Here is a 9,666-nt window from a genome sequence, read left to right as displayed (position 1 = left end):
AGTGACTGTCCAAAGCCCACCTTACGAGATAAGGACTGAAACACAGAAGGGTAATGTAGGACAATTTTGCTGTTATAAAAATATTACCTGTCTCTCCATCATTACTACAGGAGTGAAAAAGACTAATGAATCATCTGATACTGCAAAAGGAATTAAAACAGAATTCATTGCAGTTACTGAAACTGGAATTTGGCCAGAATATTATGATTAATTTTCCTACCTGTGGTGAAAAGCAGAGGATTTTTAATGATCATGGGAAATCTGTGGCCATAGTTCATCTCTTCTACTTCCTGCCACACTGAGTCCTTCCCACATAACAAAGAGATCCCAGCTTCCCAGTACCACTTTCCTACCGTGCCCCATGATTTCATTATACCCTGAAAGATTAATCCTTGGGGCACTACCCAGTTCTTTTATACACAAACCTTCCAGACTCTCTAACTAGATGGATAATGAGTTGTATCAAAGAGACATACCAACCTAGAGGATTGCAGCTGTCAGGAACAAAGCATACACCCCTGCTGGTCTATAGCTGCTTCATCTTATACATCAGACCCAGAAATCTGCTGAGACACTTCCTGCATGAAAAGCAATACTTTTGTCAAATATTACAAGCTAGACTTGTAATCTTCTTTGGACATGGCCTCAGGGGGCCAGATAATCCAAGCTGTAGGAAGCTGTCAGAAAGAGTTTCAAGGCTTCATGGAGGCTGTTTTGTTTTTACATAGCTTCCTGTGTCTTTCAGATTGTAGAGAAGACTGTCAGATATGACTTCTGATGGAGAGGGGAGCCTGCTAATAAGGCAAAGTCTCAAAGAAGGGGACTGAGTAAAAACAAAATCCTTATCCTCACAGAAATGCTTGCATGTTTCTCTGCTTCCTGCACATTCATACATTCTGCACAAGCATACCTTCTGTACCTTCCTACACTCCTCTACCTCTCCTTGGATTGATGACTTACTGTTCATCTGAGTAATTTACAGAGAACTTGAGTGGAGAAGTGCAAGCTAAAGGAGATGTAAAAATCTAGATGGAGACCTGGGGATTCAGTTAGTGTGTATCTGTCTGGAAAGTCTACACCTTTCCATTTAGTTCTTCAGACAAAATGCAGGAATGTTTACAAGCACAAACTATCATACTATTACAGAGTCTGTGAGAATGAATGTGCAGGCCAGTTAAAATATGGAATATTCAAGTCTCTCAGAGGATCCTTTAGCATCTTTGAGGTTTTAGAAGGACTTGATCTGCAGGAAATATGACTGGGGGTCTTTCTTTAATTTACTAAGGTGGTTAACTGACCTTTTCATTGATTTGGGGCTCTAGGTGAAGGGAAGAGAAGGATGATAGATGTGATGATCTTTAGTACAAAAAGGATCAATGCATCTTTTTTTATTCATCTACTAAGGAAATTTTTTAAAAAACCTCTTTATTTTTATTTTAGCAGAAAAAAACTGTCCACATTTTTTTTTTTTTTTTTTTAAGATCTACAGCTTCTTCAATATCATTTCTTTGGATCTGGAGTGTCTCCTACTGTATTTGTATAGCACTTAAGGCAAGGAAGACCTCATTTTATTTGGAGTCTCAGAGAACTACTGGAATCCAAACAAAAGGCAGTAACGTGTCTCAGGAGAAGCACAATAAAACAGTATGAAAATTTTGACCAAATATGTTGTCTTATGAAAAAAAAAAGAATAATCCCAGAATTTACTTTTAAGTATGACTTCTGATGTGGTATAAGTATTTATTTATAAAAAGAAAATAATCTTTTTTTGCTACTTAAGTCTGCTTTAAATACAGATTTTAAGTTATTCCAATGCTGACACACTGTAATTGATAATTTTGCCACATTTATCCAGGAAAAAAAAATGGCTATACTTTCTCATATAAACTACTCCTTTTCCATCACTTTTCCCAACTGTTTTGGTTTTCCAGTTTCTTCACCTGTGTTTCAAGGAAAGATGAATTCCTTTATTATCTCTGCAGCCACAGTTGCTAAAACTCTAATCCAGCTCTCATCCTGCCCTACCTTAACTGCTATAAGCTTTTTGTCTTGCCTTCCCCCTGCCCACCTCATCCTTCTGCATAACTCTGTTGTGTGCAAGTCATGAGACACAATACAGATAAACCCATCTTCGAGCACATTGAAGGTGCTTGTTAAAAAGCAGTGTTTGTCTTCTCTTTAGTTTAAAACATGACAAAATCAATTTTTAAAACTTCACATCTTAAAGTGATTTTGAAGCTCTGAACCCTTTAAGTGATGTGCAAGTGGCAGAATGATATCACATTGCCAGTCGGTTGCTCACTCTTACAAACTCCATTTTCCATGCGGCTTCAAAAGCATGATATAATCAACAAGTAAGCCTTTAAAATGCAAATTAAACAAAGTGCACCTTTAGATTGAAACAAGAAAAGACTCATTTTTTCACACACCAAGGCCAGAAAAGTCTCTTTCATCATAGTCACTTAGAAAGTAGCACTAAGTGATGGGGGATTTCAGAGGTCATTTTACCCAGATGCCCCAGTACTGAACTCCCTGACTTTAATTTCTAAGACTTGTGATTATTTAATGTAACTAAAATTTCTGTGCCATCCACACAGAACAGATCAGTGTTGCAAGTAGCATGGAACTATTCCCATCTGACACATGCTCTTTGCTTCAGAGAACGTGGAAATCAAAAATCAACACTAACAGCAGAATGCCTTTCTCATTATGAAAAATGTGGGAGAGAAAAACTTTCTTGTCCTCTCTGGAAGAGAAAGCAGAAAGGCTAGCCAAAGCCATCTTAAAATGCTCATAACACTGATAATTGTGCTGAGGGAAAAGCAGGCAATTCTGGGCTTCTCTGAGCTGCCCCCCACCCCACCAGCCAATGCCATGGCTCATCGAGGGGGGAATGAAATGCATTCATGGTTTCTAAGGCCAGAAAGGATTACCATGTCCAGACAAGACAGTACTTCTTTTCCTCACCACAAGAATGCGTTCAAATCGGTGACAAAACATTTCCCTCATTACCTGACATGAACAATATATAAAAAAATATCTCTTGTTTTAAAGGCATGAATGATTGCAAGTCTGAAACCTTGTCCAATAAACTTTTAATTTACAGTTACTCCCAGAAAACTGCTTCTTGTTTCAAGGTTGACTTTGTGTAGCTACAACTCTCCATTGCTGGGTCTGGTTATTCCTTGTGATTGATTGAAATTTTTTCTTCACCCTCTGCTATCAGATGTCTTCCTGTAGTTTGAATACCTATCCCAGGTAATCAAAATTGCCCCTCAACTGTCTCTCTGCCAACCTGAATATATTTTCCAGAATAATTTCCCTCTCTTTCCTGGATTCTTTTCAGTGATCCTTTCTATGGGTCTTCCGCATGTGCAAGTACCAGAATTGGATACTGTACTGAGAAAACATTCAGAAATAAAGCTTCTATTTTGGAGATTGGTGTTTTGTATCACAGAATAAGTAACGCTGTTGGAATGCATCAAAAACAAGGTTTGAAATTATTTTTTGTCCAAATTGTGTATGAACATTCAATATATCTTCACATTACATATTTATAGATCACAGCTTAACTTGCCTTTCCACTCAAAGCTGGAAGCCTAACCCTGGATTACAGAGTTACAGTGGAAATCTTTCTTCCCAGGCTACCTAACCCTTAAATTCTTCATTTCCAATATCCTCTGGTGGCAGCAGTTTTGTGACTACAGGAGCTGAAGGTCAGTGAACTTATGCTAAAGCAAGGGCAAGCACAAGTTTAATGGAGCATACAGACAAATTTAGTTGAATTAGGGTCTGGTATTTTGGCTGGGTGAAAATTAGGATGGAAATATGAATAAGTTTGGATGTTTGGTATTACAAATGCTCAACAGTGAATTCACAGAGTTGGGAAGGCAGCAGCCATGAGTAATTATGGCAGTTATGGAAAGTTTACTGTAGCCTCAAAATGCAAATTATTTCAGCGGCCTGAGATGTCAGAAGGAGGGAAGCAAGCTGAGCCTTGCACAGAACTAAGATATGCTAAATGCTCATGAATTTAGCTGTATTAAAGCCAGGGTAGGAAGTTTGACTTTCCAGTACTGCCCCATAAGCTGTAAATTTTGACATTTCCCTGCTTATAAAGCTGAACCCAAAGACTTGTCACAGCCTTTTATACAGTTGAGATAACAGCTTGTTGCCTTTAAAAATAAGATACGTCCTATTATGACACCAGTCTTGCTTGTCTAAAAACACCTATTTTCTGGAGCATAAAGACAACTGAAAGCCTGCAAAGACAGGACTGCCTGCAAGAGATTATCCTCAGGAAAACAGTGCTATTTTTTTACCAAATCACCAGTACACTCATTAGGTTGAAGTTTGATTTTCAAAAGAAGGGAAAGAAAAATATGAACAGCAGACCCTGTCATGAGGCTTTTTCTCCTCACACCTGTTAAATGCTTTCTGCACATCAATGACTACCCAGGAGAATGACTGCCAACTCCCAATCTGTCCCATGTGTGACCGGCTAGCAAGCAGGGTACTTCTTAGCAAATTACCGATATTTGCAGGAAGGAAAATTCCAGTGCTCCTTCAAGAGTTGCAGCCAGTTTAAATCCATCCTAGCAGTGGTATTCATAATCCACCAACTGCAAATTGCCATTAGTAAGAGCTCATGTTACAGCTTATGGACTAAAACATATACCCAATCTATATCCCTTCTTTGACGCACAAATTGTATGCTCTGGGCATGTTAATAAGTCAAATGGTCAAAGTAATGAGAGGGTAAGACAAATCCAGAAGACCCTTGCATAGCAAACACACCCTTCCATTGGATAAAGTAGCCTTTGTTACTGCAGAGCATTGTCTCCATCCCTGTATCCACTATAGCAAGCACAGACAACAACCAAGTCTGACCACAAGGTTTTCCGATCTCCACTTCAGCCTACCCTCTTGAGTTAAATTTTATTCACTGATAGGAAAAGGAAATGGGTCTTGTCTGAATCAGGAGAGGTGATGGGAAGGGGGGAGAATGCTTTCCACAACACATAATAGTTCTAGATTTGTCTTGTCTAAAAAAGAGTTTTCTTGGATTACTGACCTCAGCCCAGCCCTGTCACCATGGACCTGCCCAGCCATCCTGGGGTTCTGTCTGACTCTGGTCACCCTCATTGGGTCTGATCCTGACCTTGACCTGTAAGCTTCCTTCCCAGCCCTACCTTGACCTAGCCCCACATAGGATCCTGATGCCCTGCGCTCAAGACTGTCCCTGGCTGCATCCCTCTCTCCCCCCTCCCAAGTTTACCCTGTTCCTTCACTGGGGGTGGTGGGACCAGGCTCTGGCTGGTAAGGGCCCTTGCTCTGCCAGCCCAAGGATCCTTCTCAGCTCCCAGACCTCACTGCTTGTTGGCAAAATGGCCTTTGCCCTCCTCAGAAAACAGCTGGCATTCATTTTCTTAAAGAAAGTTAGGATTTCTGAATGGGTTTTAATTAGCTACCCTTAGGTTATTAAAATACCTCAGCTTGATGATGGCCAAAATCCTTTTCTTTCAAATTTGGAACTCTTAGCTTTAGACTATGAATGGTTCAGGATTGCAAGGTTTTTAGACCTTGGAATCTGAATACGTCATCTGTAAAATAATTTACTTTAAAGTCGATATAATTACAAAACTCCTTGTATGGGTTCCTTTAGGTGCTAAATCACTCCATCTGTTTCAAAACTTTGCACTTCTTTAGCTTTTTTTAAGTCACTGAATAGACTGTACATTCTGGAGACTCCATGCTTGTGGGCAAATGATAAAATTCTTAGGGGAGGTCCGTAGGGTGTTTCTCTTTGCTTCCAGTATAAAATGTAAGCTGCAAGATACTAAAAGATTAGTTTTGCAATTTCCTAATCAGTCACTCTCACAGATTTCTTTTAGTGAAGTGTCAGCAATGCTGTCCTGGTGTGGCAACTGGAAAGCATGTCCAGAGACATAATTCATTTAAGTATGATTCTTTGAATCTGGTTTCATTACTTCTTGCTAAGACTGTTTGATGGTTCTACTTATATGTGGTTTTCAAACATGGGTTATGATTAATCATTGACTGGGTTACCTTGGCTAACATACAAGCTTCACAGTACAATTCCAAAAACAGATCAACTTCTGTTGTCTCTCCTATCCTTGCAGCAGAAGCAGGGAACCTAGCTCTCCAGCAATCTTCTACCCTTCCTACAGCAGGACGTCCAGAGGACTAGCCAGGTCTTCCTCCTTCCTTGGAACAGCTGCTCAGAAATTTGTGTCATGAGGTTCACTATGACAGCATTATTTTTACTTCCCAACTGGAAAAATGATATATGTAGTTTATATACGACCTAGTATGAGTAGTAAGAAAAGAAGCTGTTGAGTGTAAAATAATTTCCAAAGCCAGAAAGAACAAGTGCATTATGCTGTTTGGCCTCTTCACTAACAGACAATTTCATTCTCTAACCCTTACTTTAAGTCTAACAACTGTTGATTACAATGTTTCTTTGAGAAATGTCCATGGGTGAAATAATTTCTGAAGCTTCTGACAGTGATGTACTTTCCGTTTGCTTCTATGGTGTTGACTTATTTTAGGATTCAAAAACCTCCTTTAAGTGTCTGATGATATAATTAACCTAATACTAAGCTGGTCAGGTAGGGGGGAACTAAATAGTCATATATGACCTATGTGTCACAAGAAACCAAACCAAACGGCTTGAATTTTACATAACAAATATTCAAAACAGGCTTTGTCTGTAGTTTGAAGACCAGAACAAGAATCAGAATGAGTGGCAGTTCCAGGGGGAACAACCGTGACATTCCTTAGTTATATCACTGCTAATATTTTTTTTTTTTTTTTGAGAGACAAATTAAGAGGGATATATATATAGTTAGAGAGATAAAAAGACAAAAAGTGGAAACATATTTTCAAACATCCAGCTACAGTTGCAGGGGACTTAGTATTTAGGCAAGGTACATACTCCTTAAAATGTCACTTTTTGTTTATGGAATATTAATGGACATAATCACAATGCTTTGTGATAGAGGAAATCAGTGAAGTGGCTTACCCAAAGTCCATGGCATGCAAACACTCCACAACTTAATCTCTGTTCAGTGACTACTCAGTAGAACCTGTCTTGCTACTTACACATCACAAGTATATGGCTACCATAAAAATATGCTGTATGCCTGTTTGATAAATAAAGCATACAGATAACTGATCAGGAGTCAGTGGAACCCATAATTTTATCCTCTTGTACAAAAGAGACAATCATACCTCTATTCCACGAAGAACACTAATATAAGTTGAATGATCATTTCTTCCAGTCAGTTTGCTTGCAGTTCCAAACTAGTTTATCTTACGAATCTAAGGCCTCGCATTTTAACTTGAATGGGAACATCTCAGCACATTATCTTTTGGCTTACAGGATACTTACTGAGGTAAACATCTCCTTTGCATTTCTTTTCTTAAAAACTGAAAAAAAAAATCTACTAGATCCTGCCAAAAATGTCTCATCTCTTTCCATCTAGCACTGCTAATTTAAAAGTCTTTCTAAACAGTGCTGAAGTTCAACATGTAATGTCAATTCTTATGTCTAATAGTCATAGTTCATGATACTGAAGCTGTTTTGGAAATGCCGGAGAAGCACAGAGCCCTGAAAAGGGATTTAATTGAATTAGCAGAATGAACTCAAAGTGAAAAAAGTTTGACATACTCTTTTAAAAGACATCTAAGAAACACTTTCAACATCTTAAGAAAATACCATAGTTTAGTCTTAAAATAAGCTGGAAAATGTCTAATATAAACTGAGAAAACACCTCAGGATTGTAACGGCAGGGTCTCTTCTGACCTCCTTTAGCAATGTGGCTTGGGCAGGTACAGCTCCTTAGAGAGAACGTTTTTGCAGAAGTATTAAAAGGAGGCTACTAGTGTTAATATAAGTGTCCTACTTGGTATTATTTGCCTATTTGAAGCAATTGCATAGGAGTTAATAGCTCTCTGGAAGCAACAACACCCAAGAGGTTAAAAAGTTGCCATCTTATTTGTAGGCTATCCTTCATCACAGTATCTGAGTGAAAAAGGAACCCAGGGGATTACAGACACGAAGTATAAAAGCATGTGTTCCACTGTATGATCAATAGATCTAGTGATCCTATTTCTTCATTCTAGACTACACTACATGGACTACAGTGAATAAATAAAACAGTGAAGTGAGTTGAATATTTCAGCTTGCTGGAAAAGAGTGCATGCATGCAAGTGTGTTTGTGCACACACATCTGAGAATTCTGCAATCTTATACCATCTTTGGTAATGACTGAAAAACGTGCATTTTCTTAAAAACTGATTTTCAGTATTAATGTATATTTTCAGTATTAACCTGATATGATTAAAAATCTGATGCTAAAAAAGGCTGAAATTATCCTTTCCATGAACTGGATCATTTTTTTCTGTTCCTACTGCTGAACAACCTCTACATATTCCATACAACAGAAACCAAGTCCTGGCTGTTTAGTGCTGTTAACAATTCCAGAACACCTCTGATACTCCTAAGGTCTTTTTTCTTGGGGGTGGGTTTGAAATCCAAAGCCAGACTTTCTGCTTATCCCAGCATGGTGATTTTCAACAGCTCCTTCATTTTGAAGCTAGTGACAGAATACTTGGGCATCCGCTGTCTAGCAGTTTTAGGTGCAAACTACTTTTGCCTAAGTACTTGGCTGAAGCTTTCCTACAATCTGGATTCTCTAATAGAAAAACAGCTCTAGACATACTGGAGAAGTATGCCAAACAACTCCGTATCACTGTGATGTAGCTGATTTTTTTTTTTCAAAGTATCTTTAGCCATATTGTGATATGTTAAATACTCAACCTCAGTGGAAGGAAAAAGAAAGAAAGTACATGGTAGAAAAGTCATCATGAAATGATTAAAAAAAATATAGGTTTTATCCTGTCAGATACAAATCTGAACTCTCAGAATTGTGCAAGGAACAGGATGAATATACACCTTAGGAAGAGAGGTGCTTGTGATAGTATTTCTGTTTATAGGAGGTGCGTGGAAAAGAAAGTCAGGTGCAAAACAAGAGAAAGAGATAACCCTCCAGATTTTAATAGCTGGGCTACTGGAAAGCATGACTCTCCACACTGCTCCTGAAAGGAGACTTACACCTCCCCACCCATCACACCTCCTGCTTGGAGAAGTGAAAGCAATAGTAGTAGGCTTTCCACTGCCCTGACATGTAAACAATAGGAGGGTGACTGTTTTGTTTCCCTAGACTTGCTAATATCCTAGACTACAACCTACATCCCAGAGTCCTGAGGGAATTGTCTGATGTAGCTGCCAAGCCACTCTCCATGATATTTGAAAAGTCATGGCAGTCAGGTGAAGTCCCCGGTGACTGGAAAAAGGGAAACATTGCACCCATTTTTAAAAAGGGTAGAAAGAAAGAAAGACCCTGGGAATTACCGACCTCTCAGCCTCACCTCTGTGCCTGGGAAGATCATGGAACAGATCCTCCTGGAAGCTATGCTAAGGCACATGGAGGACAGGGAGGTGACTCAACACAGCCAGCATGGCTTTGCTAAAGGCAAGTCCTGCCTGACCAACCTAGTGGCCTTCTATGATGGAGTGACTACATCAGTGGACATGGGAAGGGCTACAGGTGTCATCTATCTGGATCTCTGTAAGGCCTT

This window comes from Pygoscelis adeliae, unplaced genomic scaffold, assembly GCF_000699105.1.
Source record: "Pygoscelis adeliae isolate BGI_AS28 unplaced genomic scaffold, ASM69910v1 Scaffold227, whole genome shotgun sequence".
NCBI lineage: Eukaryota > Metazoa > Chordata > Aves > Sphenisciformes > Spheniscidae > Pygoscelis > Pygoscelis adeliae.
Note: the sequence above shows the minus strand (reverse complement) of the source record.